The following is a 21404-nucleotide window of genomic DNA, read 5'->3' on the forward strand; positions in this document are numbered from 1 at the left end:
CACACACACACACACACACACACACACACACACACACACACACACTAAATCTCTGACTAATCATTAGCAGCCTAAACAATAATGATGTTTTCTTATAAATAAATGTTCTGCCTCATTCTGAAAGTGACACAAGGCACTAAAATATGTTCAAACACAATAATTCTACCGTTTGATAAGTCTACGTTATACGAAGAATTATCTTCAGCTTGAGGCCGTGATGATAAGAGAAAAGTGTTATGCGTTTGTGTCTTACTGTTTATTATTCATATATGAATATTATTTAGATTACTGAGGACTAATCCGAATATTACTGATGTTTAAATGAAATGAAATAAATAGAAATATAAAATAAAATCATTGAACTGTGATATTCTTTTTAGGATAACAGAGTTTACTGCAGGTCATTATTGTTTCATTATATTTTATTTCATTTATTATTTTAAAATGTCTTTTTTCCAATGAATTCTGTGATTCGCTGAATGAGCAAACATAATTTCTTCACATAAATAAAACTATAAAATGAAACTTTATTTTGTCTGATGTTTACTGAAAGTAAAATGCATTTACATGCAGAGTTAAAAAACGACTGTTTCATATGAATTCATCCCTTCGTGACGATAAAGACCCTTTGTGTTGTTCCTACAGGATCCTAATGTTTTGATCTTGTTTTAACCCCTTTGTTTTTTTAAGTCGGTTATTTGTATTTGTGCTGCTGTGATACTTCAACTCGAGAACCCTCTTTGTAAATATCCTGACTAACAACTAAATAAACAACCAAACAAAACTGAGTTCATCCTGTAAGTCCGATGTGTTTGTGCCGTTAGGTTAACGAGTGAACTCGTGCGAGTCATGTGAAGTTCTATTCTGAGCCACAGCAGCACGCCGACAATAAACTAACTCAGGGCTTCCTCCACAAAATACGGAAAGACTTCATCAAACTATGTCATGGTGAACAATCGGGTTCAATGAGACTGAAGTCCAGAAAATAATGCTTAATAATCCCAGTTATAAGCACAAATTATAACTTCATTTGTCTTATATGGTGGGGTTCAATGATGGAAGAGTTAAAGTCTATACATTTTATGTGTGCAATTATCCACAGCAGTTCTTTTAAGTAGACTTAAACATTCGAGCTGTGTGTGTGTGTGTGTGTGTGAATTCTGTTTGGGTAGACTGTTAGGGAGTTAAACATATTTAATATCTATTCTATATTGCTGTGAAAACATCTTCAAACAACTGGATTCATTTAAGTTTCTCATCAAAAACTAAACTTTACATTTGAACGCATCATGATGGAGTTATGCTGTACCTTCACTCAATGCTCCGTTTTTACTGAACAGAGCTCGAACGCATCGTAACGCAACCTCCTTTAACGTTAGCCGTGAGCTCCGTTATTTAGCGGCATCAGTGTGTGTGTGTGTGTGTGTGTGTGTGTATGTGCACGTGTGTATGTGTGAGCACGTGTGTGTGTTTTACCTGAGCTGTGACTGTAGCTTGGCTCCTTTGGTTACAAAGTCCTCCCACGTTGGATAACTGGCCTGCAGCGAACACAGAGAACACCGACGACATTAAACATCACACGAGTCCGACCACAACAGGATCCACGGAGTGTAACTGAGACGTTCAACACAAAAGCTTTTCAATCTGTATTATTTATATCAATAATCGTAAAGAGTTTATGGCCTTAATGAGGGAGATAGAGTCGTTACTAAAGTGTTTAACCCGTCAGCTGTTTCTCTGCACGGGATTTTTGCCGGTACTTTTTCATGTCTTTGAGGATCACTTTCATAACTTTACATTCTCCTAAAGGTCTGTGTGTACACGAATAAATAAGAATATAAAAAGGTCTGAGTCTGTTTCCACGAGCAGAGAACAGCGGAACAGGAAGTGACCGAACTGATCTGCAGGAACATGTAACGGATTGTTTAAAAAATGGAGATTGATGACTTTTCCAAAACTTTCTGGGTTCATCTATTTTTAAACCCTTCTCATGCCGGGACATTGCCATATTCACGTTGCATAACTTTTCCACAATCATACGAACCCTAAAAGGAGCATTTATGATATGATTTTAAGAGTAGAAATTACATGATTTATCCTGAAAGGAAATAAATATGAGATTGGATATAAATCTGGGGTATTAGATCAAGATCAGGACTGTAAGGAAGAGGAGAGTTTGCAAAAATAAAAGAGACAGCTCGGTAGAAAAGAAAAAACTAATTCAGAATATCGATGAATAAGATGAACGATGGAGGCAGAAGGTCAAACGTTATACCAGTTTAAGTTGCCGTCAACTCTTTTCTGTCAACTAATGGATTGATCCAACAGTCGTAGCCTCACAGCTTTCCTTCTGAGTTACTGTGAACAGCAGCAGCTCTGAACTGTTTAAAAGATGGACAGCTGACTGACTCGTGTTATTTTTGGCTCCTCAGTGTTTCACATGAGGATCACAGTCGGTGGCATTTCAACGTTCGGCTTTTATCACCAATGAGACGAGAGTCTTGTTTTCATTAAACTTCTTCCACTCAAGACGGTTAGAAAAAAGAAAATCATCACAACAGAGTGAGTTCCAGCAGCATCGCTTGTGAATTGAATAGTTCATTCTTTATCAAAATAGTAACTGATTAATGCATGAAATTGACTTATTAGTCGACTAATCCTTTAAACACCCGTGAACATATTTGATGGAAACACACACACACACACACTTTGATGAACTTTCAGTATTTTGTCCATAACTTGAGCAACATTTGAATGTAAACAAACTAAAGAATATCTTTACTAAACTAACTTCTCTGCATCACCAACACCGCCCAACATCCCTGAGAGGTGCTCCGAAGCTCTACAGAAGGAAAGACTATTTTATTCATCTTTGAACTGCAGAATATTTCACACGTCTTCGTTGAAGAGCTGTTTGCACATCGGCCGACTGTACCAGCAGCTGATCGATTACGTCATTTGAGGCCGGCTTTGACCCTGAGTTACATCTGCAGCCGACAGCTGCAGCTGCTGCTGCTGCGCTCTGGTTATTCAATTAAAACAAAATATACAGGGAAGCCCTGTTGGAACGCAGAGCCCGAATCACCACTTTCTCTCTCTGTCCTGAACCCGGTCACCCTGACCGTCCTCCTCTTCCTCAGATAATACCGATTTAACCCCTAACACCGCGCCATTAGCCTCTTAGCTCCACACCGGTAAAGCCGTTAGCCCCCCCCCCCCAACGCTCCACAGCTAGCCGGCATGCACACGGCATGAGGCCGTCAGCTTTACTAGCTACGGGGATTTAGCGCCGCGCCGTGAAATACTGCAGGTGACCAGTGAAGCCAGGACGTATGGAAAAGAGGAAGTGAATTCACTGTATTGATCCCAGCGGGGGGACACAACGGGTTGTGGCTGGAACAGAATGCATGCTGGGATTTAGAGAGGGGGGGAAAGAGCATAAACTCACAAGTGAAATTTAAGATGACGCACATTGAAGGTAATCTAGAATTGAGCATTTGTACAGAAGTCATTAGTGTTTTATGGGATTGGTAAAGTTCTAGATATGATAACGTGGAGTGTTCTTTTGAATTGAAAGCATTTATAATATATTGTAATCTTTCCAAAACCTCATCTCATGAGAGGGTTTTTCTTTTTTTTGACAAAAACCCTCATTTTAATCTTTCACTAAATCCATGTGTGTAAAATTGTCTCATGTATAAATCTGACGGGACTTGTTCGGATATCAAATCTCTTGTAGCTCGTAGCTCTGCCACCGGTATCTCATCACATTCATGTACATTTTAGTTCTCACGGTGCGATAGTTCGCCCTAAAGCATTCATGTACAAAGACCTTTAGTTCAGTGAGACCTGTAAAACAATTAGCCCAAATACACTTGTGTTTACATCTTAGCTTCTTGTGCATGACATTCGTTTTTGGTCCGTTAGCAAAAACCAACCAGACGTGGTACAACCTGCCTTTTCCTTTAGATCCTATGTGATGAGCGTTATGATTTCCTACTTCCTTAAAGTGGCCATCTTGAAGATTTTCATTAAAAAGGAAGTAACACAATGGTGACTGAGCCTACAGGCCCACTACAGGGCTTGACAGCACTGTAATATTACCTTTATGTGACATGTGATATCTAAAGAATGAAGTCTATTCTACTTACGCTATCACTTTAAATCCAGAACCTACAACACTAAATGTCTCCTCTTGTATCTCAGCCTCCTCGTTCCCACCGCCGCTTCTCGCCTGAACCTTAAATTCTGTCGAGGTTTGTTGTGACTAACAGGAATGTCACAGTCCGCCGCAGACGTAACATCTCAGCAGCAGGTTGTTTTTCTGCAGCGAGCAAGAGCTGAACGAAACGCCTCAGACGGACAAAGAGCACCAGCGCTTGAGATTCAGCAGCTTGAGAGCGGGTTGTGGCTAAATTAGGGTCCCGGGGGCCCTGCGAGGGTCAAAGACCGAGTCCAGAAGAGTTCATTGAGACAGCTGAAGACAAAACAGCTGCAGACTCTCAGAAGAAGAAGTAGTGGCAAAGGTGGTGACTGAACTACATAATACATGAGAACCAGTCGGATCTTTGATTGTGTTTCATTTAATCTGGGTTTCGTGGTCGAAAATGTCAGAAGTAGTGGTTGTCGGCTCGGAAGGAGATCCATTTATACATACATATAAACATCATTTATTGTTAAATATAAACATTAGGATTCTGGGTCTTCTCGACTGATGGCTTGAGCTACGAACTATCAGTCGAAAGTAAAGACAAAAGCCCAAAATGACATCGTAAAGTTGCTTAATAGAAGAAGAAGAAGAAGAAGATGACCCATCTTAGTACCAAATGTTACCAAGTGTAAGTGATCGTTATCAAAGATAAATGTTTATGGTATTTAATCAACGAAAAAGGAGTATATGAAAATAGAGTTTTTAAAGATAAAGCAATCCGCATAAAGAATCTGACATCAGTCAGGTTGTATCTAATATTATGTTCATCTGTAGTGCTGAAAGGTTTCTTAAAGAAGATTAACTGAAGACAAATGTAATATATTGATGAAAGGTTTTGCTACCAGCATGAAAGTGTAGTTTTAAGATGACCCAGTAAACTCTGTTCACCTACAGAGCCGTCATTCTGTCTGCTTACAGGTCTACGGTTACTTTGGTCCGAGGGCGGAGTCACCGTCTATCAGCGGATAATCCTCCTCTGATAATCCCGACACGCTCTACTGACCGGCAGAAAGGAAAAGAGACGGGACGTCCCGGGAATGTGAGAGTACTGCTGTCGACCTGACGGGACTTCTAAAGAAAGACTGTTTAGTCACTGAGTGGACCAACTTCTTCTTCTTCAATGTGCTCGTTTTGTTCGACCAAAACCAAAAAGATATTCCATTAAAATGAGTAAAAAGGTAGCCAACAGTGTGCTGATGGTGTCATTATAAAGTACCACAGTTTATCATGTGTTTAAGGCCTATCTCCACAGTAACGCATCAAGACATCATCTCAAACAACAGCTTACAGCAAACCAGAGCTGTGAACACTTTTAACTTAACTTGTAAAACAATTTATTTTGTCTTAATATTCAATATTTAACCGTTTACTTGTGTATTACATATTTGTTCCTGTAATGTCTCTGTTTTTGTTCCCTGCCTCGGGACAACAGATGTAAATTAGCATTCTTGCTAACTCCGGCCTGTTAACATCTTATATTTCATACTGATGTGCTGATTTCAATGTGCTCCGTAGCTATCAAATAAAGAAATAAATGACATAGCGATTGGTTCGGCCTGCCTTTTTATTGGCTGTAGTAACATGCCATATCTCTGTTTAACTTCATAGCTGCAAATGCATTTATCTATTGAGATTAAAAGAACCTAAAAAACAACAAAAGATAATATTTCCTCAAACAGAATTAAAATGTTCTAATGAACGGATGCATTGTTCTACACAATCCACAGCTAAATATAAACATGGTAGATATGTTTATATTTTCGCATGATCTGGACAACACACCTAACTTGAGTAAATAAACAATCTCGGCATTGAAAATGTTTAAATCGTGACAATCACCCAGATTCTGGTGAGACGTCTAGTAGGAATCCATCAAAAGAAGACGAACGGTATAAACTTCTGTAATTAAAAAAGCTAAAATCACTCTGGCTCATGCAAAATGTAAATCCTGTCACCTGATCTAAACACACCTGTGTGTTTACCATGTTCAACTGGAAGGTCAGAGGAATAACAGGACGAACCAAAACAAAGAACTGATAACTTTAGAGAGAAACACCAACGTCTCCAGAGAACAAGGGACTGAAGACAGGTTAAAGCCTCAAAAATCCAGTTATGGACGATCAAAGAAACCCGATGCTGCTGGTGAATTGTAACAGGAGGCGTTTCCTTCACTGTGTGTAGGAAACACGGTGTCCTAAAACAAGGAAACGAGTGAGCATTTGGTTCCCTCGTCTCAAAGTCAGCGGGTTCATTGTTAGATGTCTGAAATAAGGTCTGTGGTTAACACAAGCTAATGAAGGTTTATCTCTATGACATAAAATACATCGGTTAACACCCCTCTTGTGAATCTTTTTGTAGCTTTTCGTGTTGCTAGCCATAGCCTGTATATGAGAAGTGGACGCAGCCGTCATGACGTCACATGTTGGTTCGTGGGCTGCAGACGAGAATCCTCGAGTTCGGCCTTTTGGCCATCTTGGAATTTTTGGGAATACACAGTCGTCGTCGTATAAGGTCACAGCACCATAGTATAGTTTGTTTATAGGCTAACGTTAGCTTCTTGTTTCTGCCGAGTGCATTCATGCTCAAAGAAATCATGAAAGTGGTGTTCATTTGAGAAAATGATCTTGCTGAACAAAACATGTGAGTGGGTGTGTTCACTGCCAAGTATCTGCTACCTGTGTGTGTTTGTGTGTTATTTTCTAAATTCCAGATCATCTGATAACCGTGTTGGAGATGTTATTGAGGAAGAGACGTGCTGAAAGTATTTTTCAGTGGAATAAGTTTAAAACCGGTTTCAGAGTCGTAGTGAAACGTGCACGGATGTCGCTCAGTAACATTCGTACTTCTATCTATACTTGTATTTCATTTCGGACCTGCCTCCCGATAGGACGTCAGATCAACCAATCGGCTTCTGTGCCCCCTCAGTGGCCAATAGACACCATGCTGTGCTTTAAAACTGCAGTAAAACATTACGTGGAGCACAAATCCTTCACAAGTCGCCTGCTAAACGGATAATAAGAAATACACCGGGACCGTTTAAATGTTCACTTCCTCGTTAGAAACACAAATGGCGACTAGAGCTCTGCATCCACAGCCTTCTAGAAGGAAACTCAACCATTTCAGTCAGACTTACTGGTTGCAGGAGGAAAGAAGTATGGCGGCTTGTGATGTATTGGGAATATTGATGACCAACTTCCATCGTAAATCACTGCGGTGGGAGGCGTTCGTCAGAAGAATGTGACGGAGCGAATTCCTCTGAAACCAGTTTGAGAGTGAAACTTGCCGATTACACGCCACAGAGGACGGTCATCACTTTGGTTTTACTTTACAAGAAGAAGTCACTGTTTGGGGCTTTGTGCACATGCATTTCATTCCAGTCTGTCTCAGGTTGTTCTTTTTATTGTCAATAAATCCCAGGACCGTCTCTTAATACTTCATGACTTCACTACTCTGTCTGAGGCTCTCAACCCGAAGCCCTTTGGTTCCTAATGAAGACATAACTCTTTAAAAACAGGCCCACAAACATTTAGTTTAATTTCTGCAACTGCAATATTGCCAACTGCCTTTTTCAGTGAAGTTTGCCGAGCGTCTCCGTACTAAAGCAGCTTCGCTGAGAGAGGCTGAGGCTGTTCAAACAGCAGGTTGATGGTTTGTTTGACAGCGTGTTTGAGCTTCACTGGTTTACTCAAAGACAGGAAGACAAAAGAGAGAGAGAGGGGGGAGTAGACAGACAGGTAGGGTGTGTCAACATCACGTTAATGGTTTGTTCAGTGTAGTCTGGACCTGGTCCTTTATCTGTCAAACAATGAGGTGGTTATTGAGTGGAAATGGACTTTCCATTCCTCTTTATTGTTCGTACATAGCTCACGATACAAGACAAAAGCCTGAAGCAGTGAGGCTGAGGAGTTCAGAGGATTTACAAAGTTTCCTCATTTATTTCTCTACACCTACATCCCTCTTAGAGAACTACATAAAGCACGACCTCACATCAAACAAACCCTCTGGACTGCTAAAAAGATTGTTTGTGGAGCCATATCCTGATTAACCTCGACACACAAACAGAAGACGTGCTAGCCAGGAAATGATACAGATGGCCAACCACGACCTCACATTGCAAATACAACTTCAACGTTTTGGTAACGGTTGCTTTTTCAGCCCAGTAGATCGCGTCTTTTTTTGTTGATGTCATTGGCTAAAGTCAGCGGGATTCACCGGAAGTTGGTCAAAACAAAGATGGCGAGTACGTCAGTCCGTCTGCTCGACTGTAATGAAAATGATTGATGTGAGAACTTTATCTCAAAAGATAAAACAGAAACAGATTTTGGTAACACGACTCTGACACGTTACAAAGGTCTTCGGACTGACGCCTTAAATCCTCTTAGCCGCCTACACTTTTATATTTTTCTGCTTTTGATGACTCTGCACTGGCGGACTGCTGCAGAAACTCATCATAAAAAGATAAGAATGAGCCTTTTATTGATCCTCCAGCGGGGAAACTTTCAGTCGTTAAATAAGCCACTGTTTCAATAAATAAATAATAAAAAAGGGCTGAGGCGCTTCTTAAAAGTCCCAAATGTTGGAATCCCAGAGACGTGGAGGAGGAAACACTTCAAACCCAGAGTCTAAAGAAGCCTGTGTCTATTAAACAATATATATTCTCATCACTGACAGATGAGTAAAACTATTAATGTGCAAAGTTTGTGACACCAAAAGTTTGTTTATGAAGCTGAATTAAAGTGACTCTCTTGATTCTTCTCACATGGTTCTGTGGGAGGAATCTGATTATAAGTATCGTCTGTTTTTTGTAGTTTTATGTCCAAATCCTACTCTAAAACCCACTGTTTTTCTTTCTTCCCTCTCGCTTGTCTTCCTGCCGAGGGTTCACGTTGTTGTGGAGAAGAGGAAGTGAACGGCAGCTGATCTTCATGTGACTTTGTTTTTCTATTTCTGTTTCTTTGCATATCATTTGAGTATCTCTTTTGTCTCCAGTCGTGTAGCTCAAGTCTCCTACTGATCACGCAACTGTGTCTCCAATTTTATTGCATTATTATAATATTCATGGTGAAGCAAAGAGATTTCAGAGAGAGAAGCAGACAGAAGGGTTTATTATATGTGTTTGAAGGATTTATCCAGGATGTTAAACTGATTCAGCAGTGAAAACAGGTTCAAACGATAGAAGATACACATTCAGTAGCTTGCTAACGCAAGTTAATGATACGCTATCGTACTCTGCTAACGTTAACTCCACGTAGAAACGTAACATTTTAGAAACGTTAATCTTCTTCCAACCTCTCTGAGTAACAAGTAGCAAAGTTTAACAATTACGAGCTCCAAATCCTCTAAACCAGCCTGAAATAAATACATATTTATATGTTAACATATATGTTAATAATTAACCGTTAAACCTAACATACATATTTTGACCGGTTAATGCCATCAGTTAAGATTACATGAGAGTCTATGGAGCAGAGCTAAAGCTACGCTGTGATTGGCTAGTGGACGGTGGAGGGGCGGGACTTAGTGAAGGGTCAATTAATACAATTAGCATTCGAAGGAGCTGCAAATCCTCAAGCCTGAGTGATAATCTGTTTTTAAAACAAACTACAAACTCATAAAACTACCCAACATCAATTACTTTAAGACTGATAAAAAATTATAATACCGATGATTAATGCATTCAAAGTCCATTTAAGGACCCTTTGAATTAAGTTAAAAAGAGGCCGCCATCTTTATCTGATGTTAAAAGAATATTTCAGTATATTCTAAGATTATCAGACATTAAAAAAGATGCATGATCTCAACAAAGTTAAACAATTTAGGACTATTTGTTGTTTGCCTTTTAGCGGTCGTGCAGTTCATCAAGCTAGACGAAATGTTGAATATAATTATTAGCCATCCCCGTCAATACAAAATGAGTCTGTTACACAACAGACTGTCGAGTAAGGCTATGGATGTGTAATAATTGACATTATTACACATGTCATGGTCAATTAAGTCCAATCTGATGCTTATTTACATAAATGTTGACTGATTTAAATATGTATCTGACACATGGAAATATCATCTTGTTTAGCACGAGCTACTTGACCCAAATCTGATTTTGATCTCCTTTCTCTCTTCTCCTCCCCCATCGTTTCCTCCCTCCTTCGTCCTGTTCTTCCTTCTGTCTTGTTATTTCTTTCCTTTTTCCTTCCCCCTCTTTCCTCTCAGCGAACACACACAACGACATACCTTAACGTGTGTGTGTATTTATATAATGTGTTTGTTGGTCAGTTTACCAGCAAAGCGACCAAATTCACCGTGTGTGTGTGTGTGTGTGTCCACACCCATATTCACCTGAGGCTAACTATTTTCCTGTCAGCAGTGAGACTTCCCTCCCACACACTCCCACACACACACACACACACACTCGCACTCACACTCTTAGGAACTATTAAGTAGATCATTGTTGGGACTAAGCCTCGATGACATCACATCAAATTATAGCCTGTATTTGCAGGGTGTGTTTTTGTATATAAGCACGCATGCGTCTGTGTAGACACTGAACGCGGCTGTAGCTCGGTGTTGAAAGCTATTTGCTATTCCACACACACACACACTGAGGCCGTGTCATTCTCAGTTCACCTTCAGTATAGGACGGATAAAATACACACACGCACACACTTAACACACTCTGAAGGAAGGAGGGCGGGTCGACGGTTGTTTTGAGCGACGTTTCCTTTGAAGTCGAGTTAACGAGGAGAATAAATTTAAAACTCAAAAGTTCGTCAAATCCTCACGAACATGGAGGCGGCGCTAAAGTTAGAAATGGAGGAACAGAAAAGAAACGAATGAGAGAAGAAGAGAGAGAAAGACGTCCATGAGTCAGAGAGAGCGTCAGAGGGGTGAGGGAGGGTCGATGGCTCATAATGTCACTCCTGATATCGCTGAGACAGAAATCAATAAGCCGTCTGGCTAAAGGTCCCATGATGCTTCACTTCAACCGCACCCCCACAGTCTGTGTTCCTCGAACCAAATAACCTTTAGTGCTCGTTTATTAGGGCGGTTCAGGTATTCATGTTAATGCATAGAGCCGGATCTATTGGAAGCACTTCTTAAATAAATAAAGTTATTATTATTGCTGAGATTTTTGAAATCAAAAGGAGACACAATATTTGTTGAAGGCGAAATGTGTGTCAAAATAAAATAAAATAAATAAAATATTGTGGTGCTGCAGAGACGCCCCGGCCTTCACATCATATTCTACAGACCGGTGCACATGCAGCCACATGGTATGTTGATTGAAACACGTGATGCAGAATTAGGGTTCACAAGCGTGAGTGTGTGTGTGTTTGCTCCACCGTTGTAGAGAATGTGACAGGAAACACATGGAACCGAACTTCATATATTCAGGTCTGCTCCGTGTTCATACAGCGCAACACATCTTTGGCACTCAACTACTTTCTGTCCAAAATAAATGAAACGATCTTCATGCTTTCGTTCTGTTTGTTTGCGACATTGAACTGAGCGCTATCTGTGTATCGTCTCACCATCACGTCTACGGACGGATTCAGAGCTCTTCAGTGTTATGAGGCCCTGAGGAGAGATTCATCTAAAGCAACCCTCTGCTTAATTAGACATGACTGTGTGTGTGCGTGTGTGTGTGCGTGTATGTATGCGTGTGTGTGTGGCGGATGGAAGGAGTGCCCCCGTTGGTCTTGTGCCATGTTGGTAAAGTACCAGGATGTGATGCCACAAGCTCTGAATCTCTCACACTCACACACACGCCTTCCCTGTTATCTGACAGCGGACGTGACTCATGTGTTCTCCTCGCAGGAAGTCTGCAAGTTCCATCACGTTACGTCCAAGAACACACAAAGAAAAGGAGAACTTCCTCAAGTTGCCCTGAAACTCTTCATCTCACGGAGATCTAACGTTCTCCGGTAGGATGGAGAACTCATATATATATATATATATATATATATATATATAATCTAGAATAAGCGCCTGTGCACCCAGCAGGGCTGCTATGAACTCCATGATTCATTTGGAGCTCCACTCTTACACAATGTTCATGTGTGTGATCGCTGAATCATCAACTGTGGTTCGACAAGTCAACATTTTTATTTCCACATAATGTGGAACCTCTCTGACAAAACAGATTTGCTGTTACACTGAAGAGCATTTGTGGTATGAATGAAAGGTTGCCTCAATTTACGCTACTGTGAGGAACTTTTAGCTGGTCCTGAACCAGTCTCAGTTTGGTCCCGATCCTCTATATGAACCAGTCTCAGTTTGGTCCCGATCCTCTATATGAACCAGTCTCAGTTTAGTCCCGATCCTCTATAAGACCTCCATCAGCAAAGAGACCATCAGAGAGAAGATGGTCTGTTTCTATAGAGTTATTCTTAATGCTCGCCATCGGGTCGGATTCTGGTGAAATCAGATGAAATCTTGCAGGTTCACCAGAAACTCCTTCAGCTCAGACTCCAGCAGGGCCTCCAGCAGGGCCTCCAGCAGAGACCGGTCCACCGTGGACAGACCCAGATCCGGAGCTCCGGAGGGAGGAGGAGAGCTCAGCTCCCGGCAGCAGTAGCGTCTCCTCCTCCTCCTCCTTGCTGGACCCGCTGGAGGGAAGGGAGACACGGGAGAACCAGAACCAGGACTGAGAGTGGCAGACTGTCAAACCCTGCTGCAGTAGAATGAGAGGTTTCCTAAAGGGACTCTGGTGCTCAGAAACACTACCACTTTAGTCCACAGGGACCAACAGAATCTACACACAATGAAAGATCCTTGTAGCAGCTTTAACTGAAATCAAATGCACAGCTAAGCAGAACTTAATGCTAAAATGCTCCAAACACTGGGATGGGTTAAATGAAAAAGCTAAACACTGCTGTGTACATTTACAAAATTAATATTGTGTTTACCAGACCCCTCAATAAAGATGTTTTATAGCTGTAGTCTGAGACTGTAACAGAACAGCGCTGCTCTGATGACACATTAGCCACATTTCCACCAAAGTAGTTCCTGGTAGTTTTAGTCCCGAGACTAAACGGTTACTTCAGTCCGTTGTCTGTGTTTCCACAGAGGGGCTAAAGACACGTGGAGATTAACCAAAGTCGTCCGCTGACGTATGAAAAAAGCAACATGACATGGGACGGCGGCGGCTAACTGCTGACTCTGCTAAATGTCATTATCTTCTTGTCTGCTGACTGCCAACAGCAGGCCGTTAGTCTGAAGCATGCTAATGATCAAAGCTTATGAACGAGCATGAGTTTGTCCCGTTAGTCTGACGGAAAAGAGAAGTTCAGGATAACAATATGAATACGTTATTGCATGAGGCCGAATGTGTTAAACAATAAAAGAACATAACTGAGGAACATTGGTGATGGTTTGGAGACTTTAACCATATTATAAAAATGGTTTACTGAGTAAATCTGACTCCACGTGGGGAAGGAGTACACCACATAAGTAGTTTCACGAGTATCGACGCGTGTTTTTGTGGTATTTTGAGAGTGTGTGCAGTACTTCAGACAACAAGCCAAACAGCATTACAAGCTGTCCAATAAGAGACATCCGAGTAAACCAACAAACTGTCTCACTGTTTGGTCTGTAAAACATCAAAGAGTGAAAAATGAACATCAGAGTTTCCCGGAACCTTTAAACCGCTGCGTGTGTTCAGCTAAAGATATTCAGTTTCTATCACGTCAGACTGAGAAAAGTGTTCACGTCAGAGAAGCTGGAAAACATTCAACATAACAAGCTTATTGATTAACAACAACTCAGAAACATAAGGACCCTCTAAATGTGTCTATTGAAGAACTGTGACCAAGAACTGTGACCTGAAAAAGTACATGCAACAGTAAATGTATTAAAAACTACTACAAAAACATGTAGAAATACATCTCACGGAACCGTTACAGACTTTAAATGAAGTAGTTTGTGGGCAGAAGTATACTACGAGCTGACAATTAGCTCATCACAAGTGACTAATTCATCTTCATGTATTTAATTATCTTTTGTTTACCAGCGTTCTTCTGGCATGACTCAACTGGACTGCAGTTCGTTGTTGCTTATCAAATACATGCACGGATGCCACATGTTTGTGAAAAGACAGTAAACTCGGTCGTGTGTAGTCTCTTTTTATGCCTTTTTGAATGCTGAATGACTCATGAACACATCTCTGGTAAAGAAGAAAGTGGTGCTTTTGTGGGATTCTTTGAGGGGAAACTTCACAGATCTGTCGATTAAATCCACTAATCGCTTAGTCAACAAAAAAAGAAGAATTACATGAGTGAGCTTTGCTTTGTTGGAGGAAACCCCAACTCCACAAACACCAGAGCCTCTTCCTGCCTATCTTTGGTACCAAAAAAAGATGTGTTCAGGGCCGAAGTAAGAGGCTGCTAACGATGAACATCTGAGAGCAGTGAGACAGACAGATAGACAGGCAGACAGACAGGCAGCAAAGGGCAGCCTGCTTCACAAACATCAAAGAGCACACAGCTGGTAGAATCCCTCTCAGATGGCCCACTTCCAGCTCTAACCTCTGCTCATTCATTACCCAATCAGCATCAGCAGCAGTCACATCCACTCATTCTAAATACAGACAATAATAACCTGTATTTTTTTACGAGTATCTCAAGCTTACTCATTAATTTCTGGGACTCTTTATTCTAAAATTACACATAGTTTTATCATTATAATACCATTGTGTTCTGAGCACTTTGTGACTCAAACCTGCGCGAGAAGGTTGCGACAGCCATCGTAAAAAAGGAAGAAATGCAAACATGGCTTTTATATTTTTTAAGGAAGTAAAAATGTTAAAGTGAAGCAATGCAGGGATAAAAATGTCTCCATTCAGAATGAATGGAACAGCCATAAACCTACTCATTAAACTCAAGTAAACAATGTTTGTAGTTTAAAAACTGCTGGGTGTTGCCTTCATGGGTGGAAGTAAAGTAAGTATGTGTATTTTACAAGAGAACAAAAGAAGAAATAAAAAGTTACATTGTGAAAGAAAGATGATGAAATAGCACAGAAGAAAATAAAAAGAGAAATATTAAGAGAAAACAGACCAACTCCAAAATATAAAATGCAAAGGAAAGAACTAGATGTTACAAATGTAAAACGTGAATTAAATTATATTTTATTTACCTTCATGTCGTTCATGATGAGTTGGAAGAGCCCTCCCAAGGCGCTGCATTCCTTCTCTATACCCGCATCCATTTTTCCACGAGCTCGGAAAAAACTTCCCCAAAACTTTTTTTTACCTCCAAAAAAAAAAAAAAAAAAAAAAAAAAACTTCCAGCCAAAGTTTTTAAATACTCCAAAAAGTAAGAATCAATAGAGCCTTTCTTTTATTGAATTAAGGGAGGAGGGGGGGTTATAACACCCTGAGGGTAAAGTCCACCTTTAAAAAAAACAACATGGAAAAACCTCCAGGAGTTAAATCCAGGTCGAGAGAAACCTTAACTTAACGTCAGGCTTTCAGCCAGCTACCACAGCCGGACAACTTGACAAACAACGTCCGAAAAAACACCACATCATGCCCGAACCATACAGCACCCTGTCTGGAAAAACGTCCGCCCTTTTGTTTGTATTTTACGTTTTAGCCCCGGCTAAAAAAAAAAGGAAAAACAAAAAGGAAAAACACAGCTAACCGCAGCTAGCTAACTTGGCTAGCTAGGTTAGCGTCAACTCCGCTAGCAACCTGTGTGTGCACGCGCGCGTGTGTGTGTGTGTGTGATTCCAAAACACGTATTTGGCCCACAAAAATAAAAATCGATACGGCTCGTGTCTGATTTAAATCCACCACAAAAAGTCGTTGTTTCCTGCCGCGTATCCGAGAGAATTCACATTGTTTTTCTTGCGTAGTTTTCTTCTTCTTCTTCTTTTAACGACGAGAGGAGCAGCCGTTTGCCTCCAGTTACTCCAACGGGAGTCCTGACTGTGGAGTGAATGAGAGCGTATCGCTGTTAGCACAATTAGCCACAGTGGCGCTAACACACATCCGGAACCGGAGTTTCACAATAAATGCGATAAAAAAATATGTGGCTCCGTTCATACAGGTTGAGCAGAGATGGAAGAAGTACGTCTCAGATGTTTACTTAAATGAAGTTAGCAATACAACAGTGTATATATATACAATATTTTACGTAGTGTTGGTTGTTTGTTTGTTTGGTTTGGTTAAATCTTTGCACTATTGTTTTTAGTTCATTGTAAATATTGTGAGTTTTTATATTTAATATTTTTACTCTGTTATTTTTATTGTATATATTTAGCATTTTTATATATTTAGCATTTTTACTGCGTTATTTTTTATTGCTTTGTACCATAAATGCTGCTGTAGCGAAAAAAATGTCGCCTTGCGGTATTAATAAAGTAACTATCTATATCTATATAGTCGTATATCATGCATATTCATGTTATGTTCTCTGTAATATTGTAAAATGGTAATATTATATAGGTGGAGGCTTCATATAAGCCCAGTTGGCTTTTTACCTCTTCCTGCACTGTGATATTATTTATCTCTGTTATGTTTGTTTATTTTTATTTTATATATTTGAAACTATTCTCTCAATTTTATTGTCATTGTTGTTGTGTTTTATATACTTTTGTATATATTTTATATGTATATGTAGAAGTTAGATGTTTATGCTTGCCTTTGTTACGTTGTTCTTTTTTTTTATTTGTGTATTTTTGTGTATGTACATGGAGAGCAACGGAAAAAACTGAGTCAAATTTCTACGTTGGCATTTATATTGTGTATGTAGTGATGACAAGTTGTGGAATTTAGGTTGGAGGAGTTGTGTTTATATTTAGTGATGTTTATTGTTTTATGTTTTGTTTAAGACATTTTAAAAACCTGTTAATGATTAACTTTACATTATTGGCTCGTTTTTTCTCATTTTTGCAGTATTGCTGCTATAATTGTTTGATTAATTTAATCAAACTAAATGATACCTAAACTAATAACAATATATTTTTATTTTGTGTTTCTGTAGCTGTTTTTAACTGCAAATGTAACAAATCTTACTTTTCATAAACTGAAATAATCAATGCCTTTATTTTGAAGGCCTACTAGTTTCCGGTTGGCGCTGAGTTCGCTTCGCTTGATGCTGCTGCGTGTCTCTGGATGGAGGAGGTTCGTTGTGGAACGAGGACGCGGCGGTCCGGCGGGGCGGAGTTAAGGATTAACAAACTTTACACTTTTAGCTGGAGGTGACACACACACACACACATACTGTATATGTATTTATAATGTATAATGTATATGTATATATAATGTATATATACATGTTGGTTCCCAGCATCTGGCCTGTGGACCATTACAGGCCCACTGAACATTTGCTATAAAGCCCAAAAAATATATATATAATCTTACAAAAAAAAAAGAAGAATATTTACTTAACTTTGCAGCCTTGGTTGGTGTTCAGGTCTGGAGGGCTTGTTTTCAGGACAGTTTTTATACCTTTCTTAAACAGACAGTTAGCCGTGTGTGAAGGTGAGGAAGTAGGTGATGTTTAAACTTCCTCTCAATGTCTCGTTTCCATTATTCACACAACTGTGAGTCACTTTTTGGAGGAGAGACGGTGAAAAGTCTGCACAGTTTTTCTCGTTCTGTTTGACAGTATTTCACCGTCATTAGAAACAGTTTTAAACATTCGTTCCTTCAGACGTTGGACGATACGTCGTGTAAACTAGTCTGTTTTCAAGCAAACCCCAGACTGTAGTCGGACTTTAGTCAGTCGAACACGGGAGGGAACTAAGAGGCTCCTTTGGGGGCCCCTCAGCCAACATGGGCTCCTAACTGTAAATGTGCTAATTGTTGGTATTTTTGTTGACGATTTAAAGAGACTTGAGATTTGTTGTAGATGTCCTCGCACATTATTTAGGCTGAAAGAAAAACCTCCCTGGAAATTATGACAATTATCAAATTTTACGTAAACTAAAGCAACATTTTGTGGTTTGGGGGTGCTATGACAGAGTAAGGGAGTTCCATCTCTCAGACTTACATCCTTATGTTATTTGTACTTTTTCCATTGAACGTTCTATGTGAGTTAAATTGTGAGATTTATTTATTTTACAGCATTAAAACTTTTGTCTTTAACTGTTAAAAGCACCAACAGAATCCAGTGGAAGTGACAGGAAACCACTGTTCATTGACCCAATAATAATGTTATATATATATAAGAAGGCCATTATATTTAAATATACATTGTAACTGACTTCTACTTCATCAAACACATCGGCTCATATTTATGACTCTATTTTGTAGCAACCGGCTGATAATAAAAACAGAGTCACGGTGTATCGAGCTGATTCACCCGGCAACAAGCTGAGTCACAGCACCGGCAGCCTTCCTTTCTGACTACCATGGCAACAAGCATGCCACAGTGGTGTGTGTGTGTGTGTGTGTGTGTGTGTGTGTGTGTGTGTGTGTGTGTTTTGCTGAATCACGCGACCGCCGTATCTACCCACCAAACACCAGGCTGGTTCCAGGCAGCAAATGATAACAGCAGTAAAATGTAATAAATACAATTAATCCTATTTGTTCTATTTTTAAACAGCGGCCTGGTTCACTCAGTGGGTTGACTACATGCTGCAGTAATATTATATAATTATTATATAATTCATATTTAAAAACACACGCAAGACTTGCAGATCAAAGTGTTTCATATCACAAAGAAAACGCTCAAAACCAGTTAAACCAGTAAAAATCATGTTAATGAATTAATGTCATTCATCCCTCTGTGGTGGAAAGTAACTAAGTACATATACTCAAGTACTGTTCTGTGATTATTCCAGCCTCCTTTTTACTCCGCTACATTTATTGACAGCCATATAGTTACTAGTTACTCTGCAGATTCAAATCAATAATACAAAGCATAGTTATTTAATCATGTATTATATGGAGTATTATATGTAATAAAGGGGCCTCTAAATATTTGTAATACTAATTATTTTGCACCTTTACTTTTTCAAATGCAGGACTCTTACTTGTAACAGAGTATTTCTACGCAGTAGTATTTCTACTTTTACTAAAAGTACTTCTTCCACTATGAACGGGCCAGGATTCACCTTCTTCACTCATTTGGAACATTTTAGTATCTGTCAGTGAGGAGTCGCCCCCTGCTGGTCAGTGGAGAGAACTCAAGATTAAGTCACTTCAGCATCAAATCCACTTTTCAGACTCAGCACATGAGAAGTATGAGCGTTAGCTAACCCGGCGTCCTTTTTCACATCATTTAAACCAGTGATTCTCAACTGGTGGGTCGCGACCCAAAAGTGGGTCGCGGACCCGTTTTCAGTCACGGTGTATCGAGCTGATTCACCCTGCAACAAGCTGAGTCACAGCTGAGTCACAGCACCAGCACAGGCCTTTGCCTGACAAAAAAAAAAAAATGTTGTGATTTTATTTTGAAGGGCATTTTTTATGCAGCGGAATTATTCCAGCATTTACGGCACATGTTCAGTGGTGCAGGAAACACACCGACCAAGGGTACATCCCAAGTCTCTTAATTCTCATTTCCTCGCTCCTCCTTGAACCGGAAGTTGTTCTGCTCCGCCATATTGACGGCCGTCCCAAAGCTCTTATTTAGCTCTGAGGATCGAGGATGGAGGAGGGAAGAGGGATCTCTGAGGAGCCATGAGCGAGGACCCACGAGAACAGACTTACAGGAAGTGTTTTAACGGCCGACACGCCCCCTCACTGTTCATCTGTCATGTGATTGGATGCTGCAGCCGATCAGACTGATGAGATTTTTTTCAACATATAAACAGTGAAGACAGATCGCAGATTAAACTCAAGCTTTATATTTGATTAGTTTTCTGATTCAACATCTGGTTTAAATAAATGTTCATTGTAGACTGAACAAAAGGACCACAAACAACTTTCTTCATTATTAGAAAGATTTGTGTTTTCATGATCTGAACTTTTATTATGGAAACAATTAAAGTCAGAGAGAGCTGGAGAGACGAAACACTTTTTACATCATTTATCATCATTTCATTCAGTCACGTGAGGCTGTTCATTCCTGATTGTCAAGTTTGAGAAGTTTTATCATTTAAGAGAAACAATAATCATATTCTGGGTTATTTAATATCGACGTCACAATCTGAATTTCAAAACGTACAGACGCAAATAATTCATAAATAAGACGATCGCATTCCGCCGGTAGAAATGGATCCTGTGCTTATGAACAGAACACAGGACACAGTTTGTTAACAGACTACAGAGAGAAACACCTCTACAGTGGTGATTACTGTGTCTTTATTAGTTATTAGTATTATTAGTTACTAGTATTAAGTACAGTGATCACATGAACAGACACAAACTTATCAAAAGTCTCTCCAGCTGTTAAAGCCGACTGACAGCTGATCCAGCTGTGATCAGCTGATCCTCTGTCATCAGAAACAGACGTCGCTTCACGCGACGCAACTGAGGAAAGGACGTCTCATGTCTCTTAAAACATATTTCTTCGTTCCTCTCTCCTCGCATGGTTCCCTCCATGCATTCCTGGTGGGAGGGACTAAGACGCAAGGAAAGGACCCAAGTGAGGGAAACGGGGATGCAATTAAGAGACTTGGGATGTACCCCAATGCGTTGTGAATCACATCACGTGATGCAGCTCAGCCAATCAAATATGGGCATTCTGACAAGTTTCCTGACTTGAGTGAGATGTACACACACACGTGACACATGGGGGAGAGACGAGGATATAGAGAGCAGAGCAGGACTATTTAAGTGTGAGCTGTGAAAGTCAAATCATAGGATGATTTCCAAAAGAGAAAAATGTCCAGAGAGACCAGAGTCATTAGACTCTGACTGGACAGACTCATATAAGTGAATTCTTCCAACACTAATTTCTCTTTTTAGAAGATGAGAAAAATACAATATTGTGACTTTTTCACTTCACCCTGAATGAACTGAATTTAAAGCTGCAGGGCAATTCAGTGAAAATAATTTTGCTAAAATGAATTTCGTTATGTAATTAATTTTTTAATCCAGCATTTTACTTGAAATGAGAAGAACATTTATTGATGTATTTCTATGTATTATTTATAATCCATCCAGTTCAATTTGAAAACTGAGAATAATAATTTTTTAAATATAATTAATGTGTACTTTCTTTATTTGATTTGGCAGTTGTTTACTACACAGAGACGTTACTACTACTAGACTTCTTGATTATAGATATACCCAAATTATATA

At 39.8% G+C, this 21404-nt stretch overlaps 1 long non-coding RNA gene across 1 annotated transcript; it reads right to left on the bottom strand.

The window, feature by feature from the left end:
• Nucleotides 1-998: 998 nt before the first annotated feature.
• LOC116389517 (uncharacterized) lies at nucleotides 999-16164 on the bottom strand. Its single transcript, XR_004213116.1, has 2 exons — nucleotides 15344-16164; nucleotides 999-1538 (listed from the first exon to the last, which is right to left on the bottom strand). It is a non-coding gene; the product is annotated as an uncharacterized LOC116389517 (long non-coding RNA).
• Between the last annotated feature and the right edge of the window lie 5240 nt (nucleotides 16165-21404).

Source organism: Anarrhichthys ocellatus, unplaced genomic scaffold (assembly GCF_004355925.1).
Source record: "Anarrhichthys ocellatus isolate YVR2014 unplaced genomic scaffold, GSC_Weel_1.0 scaffold1, whole genome shotgun sequence".
In the NCBI taxonomy this organism is placed as follows: domain Eukaryota; kingdom Metazoa; phylum Chordata; class Actinopteri; order Perciformes; family Anarhichadidae; genus Anarrhichthys; species Anarrhichthys ocellatus.